This window comes from Calidris pugnax, unplaced genomic scaffold, assembly GCF_001431845.1.
Source record: "Calidris pugnax isolate Ruff unplaced genomic scaffold, ASM143184v1 scaffold24, whole genome shotgun sequence".
Classification (NCBI taxonomy): domain Eukaryota; kingdom Metazoa; phylum Chordata; class Aves; order Charadriiformes; family Scolopacidae; genus Calidris; species Calidris pugnax.
In genome coordinates this window covers 12,925,169-12,948,760 of record NW_015090922.1, presented here as the reverse complement: position 1 = coordinate 12,948,760, position 23,592 = coordinate 12,925,169, and the positions used below count along the sequence as shown (strand labels likewise).

The window sequence follows — 23,592 nt, the reverse complement described above, 5'->3', positions numbered from 1 at the left end:
AAGGGGTGGAGGACAAGAGGCTGCCTGATGAGCGCTCCAAGGGTGAGGGCACAGGCTGAGAAGGGGAAGACTTAACTCCATGCCACCACAGAGCAGCTGCGGTCGGCATGCCATGGTGTTAGCACTGTGCAGGGACCACATGCGAGAAGGAGCTGGTGGACTCTCTGCCCCAGGGCCTGTGGAGTACTGCAGGGGCATGGGTTTGGGCTGCCCAGGCTCTGGGAGAAGCTAGGTTTGTTGGAAGTGTGAAGGGGCTCAGCTCTGATGAGCCCCACACCACCACAGCTGACCTCTGCTTTGCAAGGTAGGGTAGGTAGCTCTATGCCAGGGTACAGCTGCTTGCAGAGACACAGTATTATGAGACCCTTTTTTCCTGTCCGCAGGAAGGCTGACATCAGTGTGGCCTATCAGTCTTTTTCTCAGCCTACTTTGGAACAGAAGATTTGTCCTGAGGAGGCTCAAGCTACATGAAAGCAGGCAGAGCAGGTGAAGAGGCAGCTCTCTCCTGACTGTGACTGCTTGACATGACATGGGAATGAGCATCATGCCATCAAGGAGCTGCAGCTCCATCCTCTGCAACACCAGCATCAGCCCTCCCCACCCAGGATGGTGGCCATGGCTCAAGGGAGCCAAAGCTGGGGCAAGAGGAGCCAGGCAGAGACTGGCCAAAGAGAGGTCCACGGCAGCTTGGCTGTTTTCAGGTGAAGAGGGAAATCTCTAGTGGGTGCTGCACGAGAGGAACTGTGGCGCAGTGGGCAGGGGTATAGCTGTTGAGGTAGGGAGGAGGGTGGGGAGGAAGGGCTGCTATTTAATTGCCAGCCCCAGTTCTATCAGCAAATACGAGGATGAGCTGTCGCTGGTGTGGAAGGTAGCAGATGGCCTAATTGTGAGATTCTCCCTTGCAAGAGCAAAATGATATACTGTTTTTAACATCTTTGCCTAGAGCTGAGTGCTAGCTTCTGATACTACCAAGATATACTGTACAGAGGCACTTTGTGCCAGAAATGTGCTCTAGTGATAATCAAGAGAAAACTGTGCTTGAAGTGACATTTAAAAAATAATTATTATGGCCCATTGCTGTTAGTCACACATCCCAAAAGCTGATCTGGATAACAGAGCTTTCCAAAGCATCTTCTGCTCGACATATCATCTGGAAATTATGCCATCATTGTGTCACCGTGTCTCGCCTTGTAACCACCAGGACACCATCTATGTATGTGCACCATTTTTCAATTCCCCCTGTCTTTTCTCATGCTGCTTCAGCTGGTTTCATGCAGGTTCTTTTCTCAGCCATTTGCTAAACTTGCTTTCCCAGAGACAGCTGTGAAGCATCTCCATCATCTCATCTCTCTTTGTGCAAAGTCCCAGGTGGCAGCAGCAGCAGCAGCAGCAGCACACGTACTGCAAGCCCAGGGATCTCTCAGAGCGTTTGTCCCTGGCCATTCATTGCACACCCAAGGGTTCCAGTCCCTGCCCAGCAAACGTCTGAAAGTGTGTTACTCATTGTGAGATAGCCTAAAAATACACCGATATCTGCGTAAAACTGCAGAGGGAAAATTACTTCTCCTGTCCCTGTTCACTGAAGGCCAAAAACGTTCAAAGCTGGTCCCCTGGCCCTGCCCCTCGCCTCCTGCCGCAAGCCAGGGGCGTCCAATGGGGATGCGGCCGCCACCACCCCCACCACCACCACCACCACCACCACCACCACCACCACCACCAAGAAGGTCCAAGGTGCCCTACAGGAGCTTGATGCTCTGTAGAACTCCAGGCCTATAGGCAGAGATGAGAGAGCCCACCTGTGTCATGTTAACATCTACTGAAGGTGCAGCATTGTTACTGGTGAGTCATGACAGCAGGTGTGTTTTGTCAGTGGCAGCTCTGACAGGGGAGATGGCAGCACCTCTCTCAGCTGGGTCAGGTTTTCAGAGAAAACTCTGGCAAGGGCTTAGTGGGAGAGAAAACTTTATTCTCCATTTGAGGATAACAGCCCTTCTCTTGTTGATTTTTTTAGCAGGCCACTGGATATATTTTTAAGCACTTTTGCCTGCTGAATATAATGTGCTCTCTTTTCCTGTTAGTCCTGTAAACTACATCATGTTTGTTGGGGTGTTTTGGTAATAAAAGGGATTTAATGGGTTATCTGTAAGCTTTGTCTCCAAAAGTATTAGGATGTATTAAATCTTCTTTAAAATCTACCTTTCTCTTACTATCCATCATCACAAGACTCTTATCCATGCAGTAAATATTTATGCTGCAGCAGTCTGTCCTCCCTTGCCTCCTCTTACCTTCTTCCCCCCTGTTTGCTCTGAAGTCTCCTGCTAAAATTCCCACACCTGTGACACACCAGCCCATTTCTCTCAAATCTCACTGATTTCACATCTCTCTCAGCCTTCAATTAAATCTCCCTGTCTTCCCCTTCAAGGTTCTCTGTAATGTTACTTTGCCTTTGATCTCGTTCCTCCCACTCCTCCTCCTGCCTGTACTCCCCCAGTCATCCCTCCTTTCTGCTCATTTTATCTTGCTCTTGGATGGTTCAATCTTGCTTTTTTCTGTTCCTCTGACACCTCAATCCATCTCCCATTTTCTATTAGCCAAATATTTTCCCTCTTCTTCTGTCAACTCTACCTTAAATCCCTATCTTTTTCTTCCTTGCTAGCACTAACAGCCCACACACGCTCATGCAGAGTCACCTGAGCTGCTGTCCCATGTGGTTTTCCTGGAGTGCATGTTCTTCACACCAGGAATTCGTGGTTCTCCTACAGTGCACACCCCACAGATACAAACACACGAGGGTCTTTTGAAGAGCAGCAGTTGATGGTAAGTAACCATTCATTATTAATCCTGTTACTCATATGATACACAGAAAAAAACCTAAGCTTTCTCTAGCTAGGTAAGAAGAGGAATCATTTCTATGTTGATGTGAAGGCACAGTTTTGATGCTCTAGCTAAAAATGCATATTATAAAACGTAGAGGGACTTAAACTTCCTATAGGCAGCAAAGCCATTTGAGGAAGGTAAATAAGCAGCAGGCTATTAGAAGAGGGTTTGGGTCTCGCTTCTCTGTATTGCCCTGCGCTACCACATCACTGCTGGCTGCGTTCAAGTTGCCTTTAACATCTTTACATTCCTGCACATGACCAACAATAGGGACTAGCTCCCTTACAGGAGAGGAAATATAGCAGCAAGTGTCTCACATCCATTTCTCAACTGTCATCAAATAGCTTTTATTCATGGCATAGCACAAGTGTCAGCCAACTGGCACAGGCAGCCTATATTAAAAATGTTGGGGATTATTCATGTCAACAGACACAAGGGAGCTTTTCTCAGTCAGTGGATCTGCACTAGCGGTGGTATGAAAATGCAGCAGGTCCTCTAGAGTAATCTCAAATCTGAATAACTTCAGAAGGAGGCCAACAGCTGACTGTCACTTGCAAGCACAATTAAAAAAATCACCTAGCACAATTAGACAAGAGCTTGGGTACGTGAGAGGTTTAACTGTGTGGATAGATAGAAAAGCTGTACCGTAAGGATGTTATATACAAAGGCTAAGATGATATTTTTTAAAAAATGCTCAGATTGAAGATGCTGTGCAGGTTGAGAGCTGGTGGTGGCTTATCAAGTTTGTGTCTGGTTATGTAATTAGCTGATAGGTCCTTGGCCTGTTTGATTGCAGGCATTTACTGCACTATTTGGAATATGATTTCCATTGGCCACGTGATCTGTCTTTTACGGAGAAGGTGTGATTTAGAAATGGCTGATTCTTTCTCCTTTTAAAAGATTTTTAAAAAAATAAATACACCATTTAACTGAAAATACCTGTTATTAAATTTGTGAGACAATAAGCAGAAAAAAAATAAGGTAGACACAATAAGTAAAGTTGTTTACCTTAAAAACATCAGGTAAATGTGGAAAATGATGGAGGTTTCAGATGTCTCAGGTTAAGGTTCCCCGACTGGTTATTTCAGTCCCACTGTATCATATTCTGTCATCTCACATTTATTAATTCTTGCTTTTAAAACATATGGCCTGCTTCTTTTCCCTCTCAATTATTTTTGAGTAGTTTAATTCTCTGAACTTGGTGATGTTATGCGGATATAAAATCAGGAGCAATTTAAATGGAAAATAAAAAAATAAGGCCCATGCAAGTTATCATGAAAAAGGTGACCTGATCTGCTCTGACACAGATCTATGTTCCACTTATTCTCTGGAAAACTTTGGATACTATATTTTCATCAAAACCTAATTTCTGTACAAACGTGTGATGCAGAAGAAATCCAACCGGCAAAACCCTCGGATGTATCCCATGGCATCTCCATGACAACATATAGACGCATATTGTGCTATACATCGTTATCAGGAGACTAACTGCTCCTAGGCTTTTCCCACATCGAGCTGCAAGGCAGACCTACCAACAGGGTAGCTGGCTGCAGAGGACGTTGCTGGGATTTAAATGTGGAAACCACAGATTGTGATCCATGCTGGGTAAACCGGAGGCAAATGGAGCAGCCTTCCTGAAGAGGCGAGCCCTGCGCTACAGCTTCCCTTCCTGGGGCTGCTTGTTCGAGTCAAGGAATGGGCACTGGCAGGTCTCCAACGTGTCTGAAAAGTCACGTGGAGGACCTTTGCAGGGTTCTCAAAGTCTTCCTGAAAGGCCGTTAGTGCAATTTACCAGCAGAGTGAGATAAGAACGGAAGGTAATTTGGGTTAATGAGTTATCCTGAGAGGTTTTTATTTTTTTCCCCACACATGCAGAAGGAAAGGGAGAGCGATCCTGGCCTCCCTCCCTGGTGGAGAACTCTGAACCCTGGGGCAAGAGCTTCGCCCTCCGCTCGCTGGCAGTGCAGAGGAGCCAGGCTCAGCAGGCCAGGCCAGTGGCGCATGCAGCCAAGGCTTTTCCCAGATGGGCAATCCGTTCCTCATGGGCAAAGGATTAGACTAGGACCAAGAAAAGGAACCTGCCACTCCGTGGGGGTGGGAGGGCATGAGGAAGGGGAGTTATCTCCCCTCTTGCAGTCCTCAGTGTTTACTGCACTGGATTTAATTGCTCCGTAACTTTCATGTTAAATCACACAATAAATGTTTCCGTGCGGTTTACTTGCTTCCCAGAGGGGTTAGGAGTGGGACCTTGGGTTGATGAGTGGTCCCATGGGGTCAGGAGCCTGGCTCTTTCCCTCGGGCTGCTCTGCAGAGGGACAGACCCTGCACAGCTACAAACACCGTGCCAGATCAGCCTTCGGCATCGGCGCCACAGCTCCCAGCTGCATCCTGGGGCTGGAGAAGTGTGGTGAGGATGCACCAGCTGGGACAGGTGCACAGCGATAGATTAGTCCCTCTCCGTGGCAAGGGGGTTGGAACTAGATGATCTTTAAGTTCCCTTCCAAACCTCAACCATTCTATGCCTTTCTTCCCAACCTGTCCCCCCTCGGCTCCTTCCCCCAGCTCTGGTGTGGTGCACACCGTTCCACTGAAGGTGAGCACCTCGCCTTCCCGGCGGCGGCCGGGCACGGGCGGCCGCTCCTGCGAAGCAGCTGAAGTGCTGTAATTTCATACTCCAGCTGACGGTGCAGGAACTGGCTCCTCTGCCCGTCCCCGAGCGCAGACACGGTCCTGGCTGCCGCAGGCGCTCTCGGCGCGGCCGGTGGGGCTGAATCAGTGTTTAGGAAACGTTCCTACTATAAACAGGGCGGTGTGTGTAAAACTGCCCGAGTGCAGCAGGACTGGCCTTTTCCTAATTGTTTCTCATTTCTGGGCTGGGGGAGTCGTCTTCTGCGCTCCTACACCTCTCTAAGTAAGGCACCTTGGGCAACTTTCCTCCACTCTCCACTGCTCGGCTTTCCTTTCTGAGAAATGGAGATAACAATTTGACCTTCTTGGTAGAGCACTTCTCTCTCTCTCTCTCTCTTTTTTTGTTTTTTTTTCTTTTTATGACACATGCTGCACAAAAGCTGATTGTTAGGTTTTGTTGGGCTATAAAAAGTCCTCAGCCTGACAGTGGGGCATGTATGTTATCAGCCATAAAAAGACTCTTACACTGATCTTTAGCATTTAGGGATAGACCTTTGTTCTGCTTAGTTACTTATAATCCTCGGAGTGGTGTGGGTTCATTTTTTCTGTTGTTTGAATTTCACTCTTTTTTTTTTTTATTATTTTTTTTCCCCTGCCCTTTGTGTGTGTATGTATTGTGTACATATAGTTGACTTTTGCTTCTCTTAGGGCCAAAGATCACTTGATTTAGCTCAACTTACAGATGTCATTTGGCATCAGCCAAGTGACTAGCCTGTGATCTGCCATTCAGCACATTTCCTCTGAAATATAAGGGAAAATAGTTTGCCAACAGACAAGAAATGGAATAAGAAACCACTGAACCAGAAAAGAAAGATTATGATCCACAAGAAATAATCTCCCTTTCCTTCAGCACATACTCTACAAACATTTTATGCTGTTGGTCAGCGCTTGTCCATATGCTGCAGATAGGTTATGATGGTAAAGGAAAAGGCTGTATTTCCCTTTACATAACCTCTAAAGAAGAAGAAAAATTCCCTTTTTGTCCACAGGGCAACCAAAAGCTTTGTCTCCAGCCTGGAGAGCTCGGTGCGAGGGTGGCAGTGTTGAGTGCCCAAGTTCAGATGTTATCTGGGCATGATGGAGCTCAGGAATCTTCAGGAATCTTCAGATGGTTCCCCTTCAACAGTATTTGCACTGTAGTGTCTAGCTATGCACGTCAGGAAGATGGAGACAGACAAAAAGCCATCACAGATAATACCAGTTCAAAGTAAAGATAAGAGCAGGAGCAGCGAAGTCAACTCCCAAAGAGGTCTCCATGACCTCATACCTCTCGTTCTGAAAAGCAGCTGTGACTCTGTCTGTGAATGACAGTGGGGTGTACAAAGTGTGGGGAGCCCCTGGTGCTGGGCTGGGTGATACTGGTGCCTCAGCTCTCCAGCTAGGGTCCCAGCAGTAGTGATGGGATGGTATTTGCAACAATGATGACTGAGTTTAGGGTGTTTCCAGAAGGACTGAGTGCATCCTGTGGGCTTGGGCTGATGTTCTTGACAGACGTCAACCATTTGGTTGAGAACAGAATAATTAACCATTCTTTAGCTTGCAGGTAACTGAAACAATTGGAGCTGGGCAGGCTCCCTGGAAGGCTCTGTTGGGAGTCTGAACCGCACAGCAAGGTGGCTTGGTTAGGGGCTAATCTACCCTTTAAAGTAGAGAGCCACTCGATCGCAGCAATAATGGTCTATATATTTCTTAAGAAAAAGTTCTTCATATTTTAAAGACTTTGGTAATAAATACATGCAAGAGTTGAAGGCAGCAAAGATTTGGATAGGCTATTATTCTCCAATCAATTCAATTTTTAAGCCTTAGTTAAAGAATGCTAATTTTAAATGAGATACTCTTCTGATCATTTCTACAATCGAGGGGATGTAAATTCACATTCGTAATGAATGCTCTTTTTTTCATATTTGATTGCAGTAATCCAAATGATCCTATTTAATATCAAGGACAGAGCTAGTATCTATTTTTTGATAACTGCTTTGCATAGCATACTCCACACAGTTAAAATTTTTGGAGAATGGTTTTAGAAGATACATCTCTTTGGTAGGACAGTCCTGGTGGCTGGAACAGGCACCCCCTGCAGACAGAGCTAAAAGTCGCAAATTTCAGGTTCTTTGTATTTTGTTCTAATAATCTTTTACCGCATTGTTCTAACTTCAAGCATCATCTGTTCAGACTTCAAAGAATAAGCCATGCTTATTTTACCTGTCTCCTCTTTTTAGCTTTCACCTTCTCCTGTTGTCAGAGCTGGCAGGTCTTATTCTGATTCACACTCTTCCTGTCCAGTTGTACCTTCTCCAGCCTGAAAACAACCTTTGTCAGCCTCGCAAGGTGCATTTGATTGGCTTCCCATCCTCAAGGTGATGAGTTTAAACCCCCTAGTCTTTGGAAAGTCAAATGAAAACTTCAGTTCTCAGGACCGTACATATGAAAATCCTGGGAAAAGAGTTTTGGAAGGCTTTTGACCAATGTGATTCAGTGTGATAAAAATCCTTAGAACAATTTAGCTTTTGTATGGTAATTATGAGGCACTGAGAGTCAATGAGGACATATAGGAAATGCTTCTTTTTTGTGTGTGTAATATGAATAATGATCATTATAAACATCACAGAATAGGGAAGAAGACAAAAAGTAGATATTGTAGATACGTTGGTGAAAATGGGCTGTTCATAACAGCAACAGTTTTATTTGTTTCACATGGTAATATGCAAATATTTCAGTTGAACAGAGTCCTAGGTCATACACAGTTTTCTTAAGATTTATAAAAAAATCAAGAATCAGATTTGCAGAAAAGCAGCGAAGTTGAGAGCAGTGCAGATGAGAAACAACATTGTCCCCTGTGACATCTTCAGGGACCCTGAGCTGGAAGTTACAACTAGCCAGCTGTCACATGGAATTACAGGGCAACTGTATACCTGCTGCCCTCACCCACTGCAGTGCTTTATCATTAATTATTATTATTCAGATACTATGCTGCCTGCAGTTCATAGATACTGAAAGAATTTTAAGAGGGACACAGTGAGAATGGGACTGGGAGCCAAATATTTCACCTCTAACATAGACTTGCTTCATGGCTTCAGACAAAATATCCACTCTCCCTTCATTCTCCCTGTAAATGAGGGCTAGGATTTGTGTCTGGTGGGTTGTTGTGAGATTAATTTTTTTTTTTTTCTTGTATGCATAAACTGTTTTGAAGGTGGAAAGGCCCAAGTCCTATTTCACAATAGCCTTGCAATTATAGTACACGTGGAGCAGACCCTGTCTCTCCTCGGAAAGGGACAAACAGCTTGGAACTCGGCAAGTACTCTAGCCAGCTAGAACAAATACAATTTTGCAGTCCATTGATTTCCATTTACAATGCCAAGTTTTATTTGATTTATTTTTTTAATATCTACGTGCCACAACCCCAACTTTTTTTTTTTTTTTTTTTCCTCCTTTTTAAATGAAGTGTCACTGGCATGTAGTCCTCATTAGCCCAGAGATATTTTGGATAAGTTAAGACAAAGGATCAGCAAACAAAAAAAAGCCAGGACCATTTAGGACAGTGTTAATGATGCAGCCCAAAATTGTTTTCTCCTTGTGTGAGAGAATTTAGGATTTCTGAGCGTATTTGACTACTATGTAGCTGTACGTAGGTAGGGCCAGAGTTAAATGTTAGGATCCTAGGTGTTGTTTAACGACTCTTAACAAATAATGGTAGCAAATGCATGAATGTTCTTGGGGCAAATTCTGTCCTCCAGCGTGATCCTCCATGCACTCCCCCAGCACTCCGTGGTGCCCAGCACGGTGCTGCAAGGCATCAAGCCACAATCCTCCTGGTGTTGAAAGGCTGATGCTGGGAGCGGATCCTGGCATGGGGAGGGCCTCTCCGTGGAGCCTGCGTTTGGGCTGTTTCACCAACCAGACGTGCACCCTCCAGCTTCCCTCTACCCGATGTACGGGTGGCTGTCGCTGCGACCACAATTAAATAGTGCCTGCTGCTACTGAATGAGCGGAGGAGGCTGAGGCAGATCGGTACAGGTCCCGTTGTCTTGTCTGGAGAAATTGGGCTCTTGCTGCTACCTCGGGCACGAGGAGAGGTGGGGATGTCTGGGGAGGGAGGAGGAAGAGAGAGGGAGTAGCTGCTGTGGAGAGGAGCCATGCACCGATACCCTCTGAACTGCTGGAAGAAGCAAAGTTGTTGCTGATAATAGAAAGTACACACAATACCCAGGGATTGCAAAGAGAATTTGACCTATCGGTGATTAAATATGGGGAAACTTGCATTGTCATTGCTCACACCAACTGGTGCTTCGGGGTAAATGGGAGATGGGGCTGTCAGGCTGTCAGCTCCTATGAGCCCAAACTTCCCCCTGAAAGGGAGATGGCCATTTTCCCAACAATGGCCCCAGCTCTTTCGGTTACAGCCAGTCAAGTCCAATGACATCAAATATTAATCTGGCACAGAACTTGGGCTGTCCGAGTACATTTTATAACCGACAGCATATCAAATTCTTTGGACCTGATGACAATCACTCCTTTGTTGTCACATCATTCAGTCACTTTAACCCAGATTCTCGGTCAATTCAAAGCAAAGAAAACGGTGCTGCAGAGAACTGACTACAGCAAAAGTACTTAAAAAAAAAAAAAAAATAATTAACAGAAGGAAGGCAGGGCTGAAACTCGTCACAAAAGATCCCACCATAAAATCAGGAGAACGCACAAGGAGCCTTAGATGACCTTGCAGCAAGTGGCTCTGTTGCTGTTTTGCACATGGTTTCTCTGCAGGGGCAAACCTGGGACTAACCCAGACCTAGTCTTTGGGCTCACAGCTAGTTCAGAGCCCCAGGCCTGATCTGTTTGCATAACAGCATTTATATCACTTTTATAACAGAATCTCTGTCTGTGTAACGGAATTTTCTAGCACTATGAAAGGAGATGAACTTTGGAAATCAGATTTCTCAGGCGGCACGTGAAAAGGCAGGTCCAAGGCATCGGTCTCTTCCAGTTGAAGCCTGATGGCAGCCCCCTCTAATCTGGCAGGCAGATGCCAGAGGGACTTCAGGGGGGGACTCAGTGCCAGGCAGCTCCTGCCTCCATTTTCTCTAGCATCCAGAACTGGCATGATGCTTTGACCCACCTCTGATTTTGCCTATGGAATGTGCAAGGAAAAAGCAACTCTTAAGATGGTTAGCAGGGGGCTGAGCATACAAGCATAGCACGTTAATGAAACTACTCCAATTAGCTGGGGAGAAAAAAATGACAAAAATGAGAAGAATTTTGCTCTTCTCTGTGCAAGACTACAGCCAGTGACAGAAAATTATAACTTGACCCTAAATTATTCAAAGGAAGCAAAGAAATAAAATATAGGCTAAAGAAGAATTCCTCCTAATAACTTGTAGCAAAAGCCAAAGCAGATTAGCATGAGGACTGCATTCAGGGAAATAGCTGGAAAGAAATTGCATGCCTATAGTCTTGGAGGAAAATGTAGGAATTTACTTAATTTAGTAATACTCATAGCACACCACAGGAAAGGGAAAGTTTCTACACTGTACTGGCACCACTCCTGACCTTATCACGTGCAGAACAGACGGCTCAAGGAGCAGGTAAGGAATAAAAAGAGGCTTTTTAAATGTTCAGAGGGATTCTGCCATGGAGTTTTTTTCAGGAGGTATTTCTGAGTGGGATAAAGTCTTGGAAGCCCAGCGTGATCATTTCGCATTTGCAGTCATCTATTCAATTATGCTTAGAGGCATAAACTACCCCAGCTATGGAAAACAGCGTACTTCAGGTTGTTTTCTTTACGAGATCAGCAGGCATTCTTTTGGGTGTCTCGTCAGCCCTTGGAAACCTGGTAAGAACCTTTGATATTTCCAAAGTTGGGTACTGAGTCTAAGCTGTTTATTTTTTTAAGAACAATAAGGCAGCAAATAAAGAAAAATTAGACCCAAACATGTTACTTAAGGATGTGTCAGAGAACTCGTGACGTCATGCAAAAAGCTACTTCTGTGGCAATGGAGTGCAAAATCCAAATGCATTGCTAAAGCTTAACAGTAATTACTGCCTGCAAGGCTTGATAATCTTGTGTATGTTCTAGCAAGTGTTTGACACACACACGGGCCATCTTAGCTGCTGGTTCCCTTTGGGGCAGCTTCAGCTGCGAGGGCAAAGGCAAAATAAGCACAGGGATGGGAAGACCCTCTCAATCCTGGGTATTTTCATGACAGGAGTTTGCAGTATAGTAATCGATGCAGCAGTGATTCTGCAAAGGGAGAGCTCTGGTCTAGTGCTGTCAGTCTCACACCCACTGTTCATGAACACCTACGTTCCCTTTAAAAATAAAATTGCAAGAGCTCTGAATACAAATGTGCGAAAGTTTTACTATTTAAAGGGATCTTCTGCAGAAACTATGTCAAATACGTAGCTCATTCTAAAATGCCGGTGGCCCCCAGGATTACTCGTTCTGCAACTGCTGCTTTCTGTGGCCGGTCAGTAGATGGATGAAGCTCCCATTCCACGCAGGGCTACCCCTTCTCCCAACCACCCACCTCCTGCCACGCTCCACTTCTCTACTGCTTAGGAAAAAGCATTTCCCAAAGTTAGGAAAGGACTGGAAATAGCATAGGTTTCCAGCTGGCAACTTGAGCGATTGCCCTGAGTGATTAAAGCCAGTTTTAGTGGGCATTTGCACAGTTCTCAGCTTCCTGAAGAATGTGAGATGCCTTCTACTCAGGCATTACTGTAATTTAAGGGGGAAGCAGGGTGTTCGAACAGGAATGAAGGCATCAACACCTGACATCCCCTTTGCCAGGTAAGCCAACAGCATGAATGGGATGTTCACCCAGTCGTAAGGCATTAAATATTTCTGCTCTGACTCACGCCAGCTCTGAGTTATTGTCAGCAGAACCATTAGCTGCTCACAACAAGACATTAAGCCAACTCCTGGCTCTGGTGAGGTCACTCATAAAACAATTTCAGCAGCAATAGAAATTAGACTCCTAGACAGTGGTCAAGAGGGAGGAGTTAGATGGCAGTTTGCTATCGCCTAACAGTGCAAGTTTCAGTTAAATTCACTCCAGTTTTTGGAACATGTTGAAATACTGTGTGCGAGTATGCATAGAGCACCGAGGCATGGCAGTTATGGCACTCAGAGACCTGGTTTTGGCAGCTACTGAAAGTGATTTCCAAACTTTCCTGCAAAGACAGATGATTATTTTAGGAACTGAGGGACATGGACATCCTGGCTCCCAGCTGTGTATGACTGACAGTCTATCTTGCATTGCTTAGCACTGATGTTCTGTTCATTTAATTACTCAACCAGACAGAAGTATTAAATAGTGTTTCGGAATTCTTTATTACAATATATGCTTTCCAGTAATTACCTTGCTCGTTCTCTCATAGTAGTGGGGGAAAAAACCCTCCCCTGGGTATTTCCTGCCTGTAAGACTACACACCTCTTAGAAATGGATTTTGTTCTTTAGCCTTTTTTTGTTTCCAGTTGCATTTAGATGGGTCTCAAGAAGATGGGCAAATCTCTGTGAGTGCTCCTCAACATACATTTACATTTTCACTGTGCATTTACAGAAATGCATATAGACTATATTTTTCTTTCCTATTTTCTTTTTATTTCTCTGTAATTTCCTGTTGTGACCACTTTTTAGACATGGTATTGTCAGACTCCCTCCATTCTGCACACATATGAAATAAGTTACATTTTGTTCTATCCTGGACCTAAATTTTACATTCATCATTAATGTGAATGGTTTCCTCTTAGATTGCATAAGAAAACCTACCATTCAGAGTCATGTCTGCTCTCCTGTGGCAATTCAAGTTTTAGATTTATTATAATCGCTAAGAGTAAATACTGTATCCATTTTTAGAGACTGATCCAATCTGCTCCTACTTCCTGATCTTTCTTCTCATTCCTTTGTTATGATATGCTTTCTGCCTCTTAATTGTTTCCATATGAAATGCCCTCAGTCAAAGCGGTTGCAATGAATAACATCCATTTCAAAATGTCAGCATTTTGGTCACAGCAGATAACCACGAGCTGGTTACTCCCTACGTACAGTAGAACTCCTTAAGGACAAGTAATAAGTTCTGCAGTCTTGTTAAGTGAAAAACAGTGAAGACCAAACATTGCAGACAAAAGGCAGCTTAGTAAATGTGATTTCTGCCCTCTTAGCCAATAATCTTGATCCCATTTTTTATTTCTGCACAGCCATAAAATGTTAGTTTCCTTTCAGTCTAGCTGAATAGTATTAGGAACGAACTTAGCTTCTCTCCCACGGACTGTGTTTAAAATGTCTTTTGTCAAATAACTTGGGGGGTCCCTTTTATGCTTTCAGTACTGAAGCTGCTTTTTTGAAGCATAAATCCAGGCCCCTTCATCAAGGCAGAAAGCTCTGCCGGTTCTGCTGCGTTTCCACGGCTCGGTACAGGGCTGGATGCACTTCACTGGGAGGTGTGAAGGAGCATCCTGGAAGAGATGGAAGCTAAATATATTCTGCTACAAGATTTCTTCCATTCCTCTCTACACCCCCAGATCCCAGAGACTACAATGGCTTATGCAGGGCTTTACATATGCAGCTAATGGTGGAGGGAGGAGAATTCCCACGGATAAAGAGCTTTAGCCCAGTACCAGCACAGCACACAGCCTGAAACGGTGCTGGGGTGGGTTTTGAGGGAAAGCACTCCCATCATCACTTCCAAAGAGAGATCCTACACAATTATTTTTAGAAAAGGATCCCTGGATATAAGGAGACCCTTCCCTACAGCTTTGATATAGGCACCTGGACAAGCTGGAGAGGGGATGGGATTTCATCTAGACCCCCACGCCTCTCTCCTTAGTTTTTCCTTTTCCTTAGCTCTAAGGGGCTTCCCAACTCAGGGAGTTTATTTTCACCCTTTGACACCCAGCTACCCATATGCATCACGTGGCTTGCAAGTCTTAAATGCCGTGGCTAGGCCTCCTGAGACCAGGTGCCTGATGACACGCTTCCAATCTTCTAACAGAGCATTGTCTCCTTTGTCTTCAAGGAGCCCAACTCCATAAAAGCACAAAAGAGCAAGCAAGAGTTTCCTCTCATTTGCCCCTGATTTTATGCTTATGTAATTCCACTAATTTCATTTGCATGAGAACAGAAACAGATCCCTGGTCTCTTGGTAGAAATTATTTTACAGGGCTGTGATCCAAACCAGAAGGCCAAGCAGGAGTCTGCTTCACACGCACAAACCACCACAGCAGAAGTGACATGTAAAGTGGTTATTTTATTCCCACTCCACGTTTTTATGCACGTTGATGTACATTGAATGTGGTGGGATGGGGACAGAGGAGAACAGCTAGCTGAGCAGCTCTCCTTCTTCCACACATGGAAGTTGTCTGACTGGTTTTATCCTCCAGGTACCCAAAGGAAATGAAGCCATTAGGAGGGACACCTCAGAGTTGTAAACTCCGAGGGGAAGAAATTACTATTGGTTTGACAGGTTTGTAAGTGAATTACTTATTTATGGAGCTCAATAGATTTAATATTAATCACAGATGAAAGAAACACGAGTTAAACGCGCTATGCTAACACGCGCGTGGCCTTCTCTTTCACTCGAGAATGGCTCGAGTTAAAATTGCTCCTGGTGCGACCACAGACAATCAAGGCGGGAGGGCTGAACTGAGGGAGAAATGAAAGCAAACCAAATTGCTTTTCAAAGTTTCAAATGAGCGTGCTGCTGTTGGAAGTGCTATAAAAGATAGCACAAAAGAGCCAGCTCAAAATCGTGGCTCAAGCTCAATTTTGTGCAAGCAATCATCAATTTTAACAGCAGCTTTGTGCTCGTCGGGGGGCAGTGGACAAGTGAAAAAAAGTTGACCTCATCATCATGTGAAGTTTCCTATTCCTGTCCTGAGTTGTCATTGGTAAAAGCAGGCAGCAAGAATTCCAGTTGTAAACAGTGATGTGCTGCCAATGTTTCAGCAAGGGGAGCCCACATTTTTGCTCCCTGCAGCTGTAATGCAGCTTGTGCGTAAGGGGCTGGGTAGCTGCAGAGGAGAAGGCTCCAGCCCAGCCCTCCCTTCATCTGCTGCTCTGGTGAGACATAAAGGCCCTTTCTTAGGTATAACTAGAGGGAGATGCCGCAATTTGGCACGTGGACTTTGAGAGTCGTAGGGTCTTGTTTCCATCCAACTGCTCACAGAAATAGGAGCAAGAAGCCCTTGTACCCACAGTAATCACACACCATATAGACACGTCTGCAGGTCTTGCACCCTCCTGACTCGTTCTCTGAGCTCATGGCCCTTGTCCAGATCATCCTCCTGGGAGGGAGGCAGGACACTTGTTTTTTGGGTGGTTGACCAAGGACCATACTGGTGGCATTGCAGCCCTTCCAGTGAGAAGATATTCCTGAAACGTGAGGTGAAATTCAGCTCCCCTCCAAACCACTGTGGGTGAGACCCTGTTGGGGAGCTGGAGGGCCTGATGCAGCAGAACGATGAGTTCCCTTCCAACGCGGCTGCCAAAGGCGGCAGAGGTGCTTCAGCGTGCAGCTCCTGCTCTTACTTGTGGGATGGCTCCCTCAAATTTAGTTTTAAAAGCACAGGGATTAGTGACTGGCTGTCTCACCACTTGCCTGGCAGTTTTCCTGGGTGCAATTAAAAACGTCTCCGGAAGACATAATAGGAGTCAGCGGAATTTTTAAAGCATCGGGCAGACAATGTACAACAGGTTGGAAAACACACTTGGTATCTGCCATCCCATGATGGAAACAGCCAAAGAGAAAAAAGCTCTAGTTAAAGGAAATCAGAAAAAAAAAGAGCTTTGGAGTGAATTTCAGGGATAGTAACCTCCCTTTGAAATAAGTCTGTGCAGTCATCATCTTGGAGAACCTTGAAAATGTTTGCATTTTTTTCCTACTTTATATCATTATAAGTATCCCACTTTTTTTTTTTTCCAGGTCTAGTCAATATTGTCATTTAAGCAACCAAAGGCTCTCTTCTAAACAATTGGGAAAAAAAATGCTTGTAAAACTATGCAAATACCTATTTCCAAAAATAACTAAAACTGCTGTGGTTTCAGGGACACAAATGATGTATTTTGAAGTAGGGCTAAATGTTTATTTACATGAGAGAGCATGCTAGCTCTGGTCTACTGAGACAATAATGGGCATAAATCCTTACATCTTACGGTCCACTGAATAAAAAGTAGATTATATTTTAAAAAGAGATCCGTCGTTTAGTGATCTACTACAGCTTTTAAGCAAAACAATTAACTTTTGATGCTTAACAAAAGAATAATTATTTTGGTAAGGATTTATTTCTTTTGATTTTAAAACTCTCCTAGGACTTATTGCCCTGGTTTGAGGTTTTAATGAGAAGACGGGATAAATTAAAGTAAGAGCGAAGGCGAGCATTTATTGTGCCCTATAGAAAAGTGTCAGTCCAAAGGCAGATTGTCAGCTTCTTCACTCAGTCTTCTCTTCGTGGCTCAGTCAATGTAGTGAGGCTTTAGTATGGTCTTACCCAACCAGTGGTGGATTTCCTCTGAGGCAGAGGATGTCCACAGAGGTACAAAAGCTGCCCCGTGCCCCCGCCTACCTCCATCGCCCGGCGAAGGAGCTGGCGCGAGCGGTTAGAGGCAAAGAGATGGGGCCTGAGCAGAAGAGGGTTGTGATACTTGACTGCTGGAGCAGCTAGCACTAATTTGAGCAGTCCAAAGGTCACGACTATTTATGCAGATAAAAGGTCAATGGCAAGCTGGCATGTGGCTGCAGGCTATCTTGGTACGCACTTCACCCGGAGCACTGATACGGACTTCTGATTCACAGTTTGTCTTTCTGCATGAACTTTCAGGCCAAGCTTTGGCTGAAATAAAACATGCTGGGAAAAAAAAATCTCTGCCATGGGAGTTGACACAGTTAGGAGCCAGATGCAGTTTTTGTGGCTCAGGCTCATCTGTAGCTAAATCAAACCTTTGAATCATTATTTATAAAAGACAGCCAAATTCTGAACTGTTTGCTCAGTATTTAGTCAGTCCTTATGTGGATAAACTCCTCTGAAAGGCTGCCTGAGTACAGATAGAGGAAAAAGTGAATAAGATGCTCGAGATGTGACTGGCTGAAAGAAAGCCTGCAAAATACCTACTGACTTCAACAGAGATGGGGTTCTTCAACTGTCAGTATGTGGACAAAAATCACTTTAAATGCGCAGGACTGTAGAGCACAAGACTAAATGACATAGTTTGACTTTCCAGAGCAGTTTCAGTTGAGGTGAAACAATGTCTATTTGGGTGAAAAAGGGAAGTAGATATACTGCATTTAGTCTAGTCAGATTTTATACTATATTTGAAATTTTATAGTTGGAAAGTGCTTCATCCTTTGCTGTCATTAGAAAATGAAAACATATTTTAAACTTCACATCCAGGAGTTGTCTGTCTACTTGCACCAATTCTGAACAAAATCCTTTTGCCTTCTGTTGCAAATCAGTCCTGTATGCTCTGGTCCCCAGTAGGAAGTGTGCAAAGTATTTTGTGACATTTCATTTCCCCCACATGGGAAAGCATCGTTACATTGATTTGTTTTTCATCACAGAGGTATTTGGCACTATGCCCTAATTAAGGTTGCAGCAATAACTCTATTATAAGCACTGCTTTGCCTCCCCCAGTAGTTTTTTTAATAGGAGTTAGCTATTATTCTGTTATTTTTGTTGGCTAATAAAAAAATAAATATGTTAGGATGAAAAACTCCAATGTAGAAAGCCACCAAAGGAAACTGTCTTCTGTCCTGGCAAAACATTTTTTACCTCTAGCCGTCTCTTTCCATCAAAATGGAGAATTGCCAAGTCCTTCCTCAACTGTTGTCTTCCCAGATCTCCACACAAGGGGCAGTTTAAATGGTAGCCTCAGCATCATTTCCTTGGATGCATTTTGTCAAATTTATTAATTCTATTACACTCGTTCTTCGCTCCATATTTTGTGAGCTTGGTTTTGGGCAAACTGAAACCAAGCCGGTGACAAAGGTGTAGGCTGGCTGGTGAATAAGCATATTTTGTACGCATTTTCCCACTGAAAATGGCAAACTCCAGCCGCTGCACGTTTGCAAGTACGTTTTCAGCCATACCCATCAAACCGAAGGGGTCCGTCACCGTGCCCGCAGACAGGCAGCACGCCATCCCTACGGCTTGCAATGCACCCCGTGCAGCTCTAAGCGCGGTGACGGTGACTCCCAGGGATGGAGGTGTCTGGCCCACGTGTGGAAGTCACTCTTGTAGACTTTCTCTTTCTCTTACAGTTCATCAAAGGGAAGAAAAAGAAGCCTTTGCAGCATCTGAAGACATTGGAATATACTCTGCGATTTCCTGGACTTTATGCTGCCTCTTGTAAGTGTTACCTACTTTCAGCCCTTGGAAAACAGGACTGCACTATAGACAATGACTGTGGGATTTCTGTTATCTTGGAGCAAATACAGTTTTTATGCTTTCCCCCCTATTAAAGTACTTTAGAAAATGAAGTACAGAAAAAGCAAGATCTTGCTCATAATTAGCGCTGAGGGCCAGCTATTCTTGTACTTCAAGAACATGGTTTAGAAAGGGGATCCGCTACTGCCTCTGCCCAGGCAGCTTTCTCATCTTGCAGAATGATCTGCTGGTGAGATGAAGACTTACAGCTATGTTTTCCTTGTAAGGGGTCCAGAAAATACTGCAGGTTTATGGACAATGTTCCATCAGAAATCCTCATAAAATGGAAGCAGTTGTTTATCTCTTAAAAAAAGAAAAAAAAAAGAAAAAAAGAAAAGATTGTGAGCCCCACTGGCTTTCTACTCTTAATCCTAGTCCAGAGCCTGGGATTAGATTTTGCATTTTCCTCCAGCCTCTCTCAGTTTTATGTGAGGGCACCTATCTACTTTTTTGGACTCTCCCATCTCCTTTCATTTTAGTGAATGGTCACAGTGTAGTTAACGTCTCGGCTTTAGGTCACCTGAATCAGCTTTGCAACATCTAGCCTTGAGGAGTGGAGCCATGTAATCCCCTAAATAGAGCGCTGTGTTCTCTAACGAAGGGCTTCTTGAGTGGGTCTGAAGCCCACTGGTTGGTGTTAAGCAGCACCCTGCTAGAGCTGCCTTGCTAGCCCCACCTGAGTCACTGAAATCCTAATTTGGACGTGCCTGCATCGCCTTCAGCATTGAGGCAGTGAAACCCGGCGGTGTGAGGAATCCCCCTGTCCTATTCCATCAGGGAAGGAGTGCAATCCCAGTGACTTCCAGGCACTGTGCAGTTCGGGTGTGACTCCTTCAGGGACCAGGCACAAAGGACAGGGCAAAGCTTTCCAAACCCATAAGGAAAAAGCACAGCTATTCCCACAACTGTGTTTATGTTAGAGGCGGCGTCTTCCATCCAACACAGCCAACAAACCTCTATTTTTAACTAACCGCTGCTGCCATCCGGGTGAGGCCCAGGTAGCTGGATGAGCAGTCACCCCAATTCCTCCCAGTTTTCAGCATTCTGGGTTGTTTTATCAATAGATGCTCTCTGGATATCAGAAATAGAGATACCTCATTTATCACCTTAAAATTTTGCAAAGTTTTTCCTTACTAAGGGCTGAATGGGCATTCCAAGTACATCTGAGTGGCTAAATACTGATCGACACCCTAGTTTTAGACCCATGGCATTGGCTGCGCCACTTAAAGCTGGAACTGGGGATGAAGGCCTTCTCAGGGTGGCAGGTTCTCTTTTACAGACAAAGAATAAAAAAAGGGAGACCCCTTATGCAAATACAGCCATAAGCTATTTTCCCTCTGTATGTAGCGGTTAGTTAAATGCTAAGTTTTAGCACTCATTATAAGCAGAGAACTTTTTTCTGCTTACCTGAGAAGTTAACTTACTAAATTCGCAATTGGTTTCTAATTAGGTTGTTGAAATTATTACTATAATCTACATGGAAATGACATAGCAAAACTTGAGGAGGCAGCTATAGCGTTTTATACCATTGCTCAGCGCTCTGTATATGTCAGTCTGCACGATCCCTTAAAGCATTATTAAAATGACAGAATAAATTGACTTTATACAATATTAAATATACTGCATAAAGTAACTGTGAAAATTACCGGCCTATGCAGCTAATCTAACCTTGTACCTCAAGTTGCTTTTCTATTTTTTTGCCTCAATCCTGAAACTGGACTTTTATAAGACTCTATTTTTGCGTGGAGGGGGAAAGAAAAAAAAAGTACAGCCCACAAACACTGACAAATCTATTAAATTACATACCAGAGAGAGAAATTATCATGTTAAAAAGTCCGAGTTGGTGGAGCTATCCTGGACCATTGTGACAGAGAAATTAAGAGTCAATTCCCATTACTGCTGTCAGAGGTGTCAGCGCCGTAGCCCGCAGCTGCGGCCGGTCATTTGATGTATTATTTCCCTGCCTCTCACGGCACATGCAGCTGCAGAGCGTAGCGGGGCTGCTGGAAAGCAATTCTGCCCCTCGGGGCTACCGAGAGAGGACCCTGGCCTCAACACACCTCAGAAGCTGCTGTTGTTTTACAGACCTGAGATTGCTGGCAACCTGTTTGCCAGAGGGATGAGTTCCCCCCTCTCCCGTTAATTTCACCCGGGTGTTGGCTTTAATGCCTGGTGATGCCGCTGTAAGTGTTGGTGTAATTTCACCGGTAGTGTAATTGCAAGTTAACTTCGTGGCTGATCTCTTCAACAGATGGAAGCAGGGTGGGGGTGGTGATGAAACCCACAGGAAATGGGTGCTGCTGGAGGAAAATGCAGATGGAAAAAAGGAGATACACAAGAACAGAAAAAGGGGAGAGAAAGCGATCATAGAGCCAGGGGACATAGGAAATACATGGTAGAGGGAGGGCACTCTGAATGGCCACCTCTTCTACCTTTAGAGAAAACAATCTAACAAAAAAGAGGACGAAGAACTGAATAAATTACAGATACACAATACTTTAACGGACATATACAGAAATAAACAGTGTGGTGGTCAGGTTCTCTGGGACCTGAAATTCTTGCATTCAAGTCCTTACTCCATGGCAGATCCTTAGGCCATAATTAAAGAGCCTACACTTTATTTACCCTGTGAGCCTCATGCTTCTTACGGCCTCGATGCTCCTGAGGCGGCCAGTAGCAAATTCCAGGAACAGGAACGCAGGCAGAACAGGCTGTCTTGGAACAGCCTTTCCATATACTTTTCACCAAATCCCTGGGGACCTGCTTCACAGAAAGGTCTATGTACCTCATCTCAATGGATTTCTTGAGCCTTGGCACCTGAGTAAGCTGCCTATGAAGCTGGGCGTCACGATGCTCTGCCTCTCCAAGATACTGTGAGGATAAAGGACAGACACCAGGGAAAGGGCTTGGTAAACCAGGCCCAGCACCAGGCACGTGTGGGCGTTTCATTGCCAGGGCCCAAGCTAGCGTCTCCACAAGAAGATGGTTTTGCTCCAGACAGACATGCCAGCGCTCTGCTCTGCTCTGCTCCAGATTCGAGGGTGCGACACACAGGCACCCGGAGCGGTGCTGTGCCGCTTTTATCCCAAATCTAGAGCGGGTGATGAATTTTTTTTGGTCAAGAACTTGTCTGTGGTGATTCATGCCTCTGGGACTGTAAAGAAGTTGGGAACATCAAAAGCAATCCTTAAAACTGAACCAAAGGGGGCACGGGGAGGAGCAGAACTGCTTGAAGCCCTCTCAATGCCCCATCTACCTGCATCGAGCATGGCCTGACCACGGCTGGGGGTTTGCTCCTTTTTCATATTGCAGAGGCTCGAGGAACTGTGCACAGCAATAATCTTGGCACTTATGCTGTCTTTGAAAAGTATTTCATCCATCTAGCTATACATTAAACCTTTCTAAAATGTTGTCAAGAGCTTGAAAAGACAATGGTTTAGCTGTGCTTGATTTTTGGGCCATAAATGCATCTAAATGGAAAGGCGGCCTAAAAAGCTAACATATCACAAAATAGTAACTTCAGATTTCAAGGCTGAAGGCCAAATTTAAGTCTATGGTGATCACAAGGTGAGGCAGAACAGATGCGAGGCACTAGGCTTGATGAAGGGGCCTCTGACTATTTTGAGAAACCAGGCCTTGTTCTGGTTTCTCCCCTTTGCTCCTGAGTTCAGGGGGGACACGGGATTACCTCTGGGAAGAGAGCCAGCCTGAGAATTTAAATTGATATTCTGAGGGAAAAACTCAACAGAATTTTTGTGGAGAGCTTGTTCATGGCAGTCCCTTCCTGAGCACATCCCCTTTATACAGCCTATAAAACAAAACGACTGCGAGGAGCGGAGAAGAGCGAAACCTCTCTCGTGTGTGAAGTGAGAGCCATGGCTCTGGTCTGTGTAATGACAGCAACGAGTAGACAGGTATAACATACTATTCACTTGGAAGCACTGTCTAAGTATCAACTAAGTAACTATTGCAATGGATACGGAAGTAGGTAATTTTGATTGAGGTGCATCTGGCAATTTGTTTTCAAACTTAGGTCAGAAAACTCAAGACTTGGGCCCCCAAAGTTTAATAATGTATTTGCGGTCCTGAAATAAGCCTTGTGGTTGTAGGAGACGACAGGTAGGCCTCTCACTGAGCTCTGCCAACACTGCAGCTATTTGTTGAATTATCCATCGGTTTCATGTACACTACGTGGCTGGAAAATACATTTGCAAGTTTGAAAACTTTGCCCGATTTGCCCAAACGCACCTTTAGTGAAATCCCTGCCAAGACTCGAGATTTTTACCTCAGAACTCATGGCCATCCCCTTACCCCCCCCCCGCCGGCACAAGCCCAGGGTATACGCGGCTCCTACAAGGAGAGGAAACCTCTTATCTTTTAAATCAGCGCCACCAGCCATGAACCCCCCCACCCCACCCCCTTCATGGCTTTGCAGAGCGAGGTGGGGAATATTTTGCCGGACTGCGCTGGATGCGGGGGGAGATCTCATTTAGTAACCCCGTGGGTGAGGCCTTTTTTTTTTTTTTTTTTTTTTTTTTGCGGGCGGGCGGGGTAAAAAAAAAAAAAAAAAAAAAAAAAAAAAAAAAAGTTCTAGGAAAAATATTAAACCC

General features: G+C 44.7%; 1 long non-coding RNA gene across 1 annotated transcript; it reads left to right on the top strand.

Annotated features, from left to right (window-relative positions):
- The first annotated feature begins 1,692 nt into the window (after positions 1-1,692).
- LOC106893019 lies at positions 1,693-19,125 on the top strand. Its single transcript, XR_001412972.1, has 3 exons — positions 1,693-1,839; positions 2,657-2,817; positions 18,817-19,125. It is a non-coding gene; the product is annotated as an uncharacterized LOC106893019 (long non-coding RNA).
- The last annotated feature ends 4,467 nt before the right edge of the window (positions 19,126-23,592 follow it).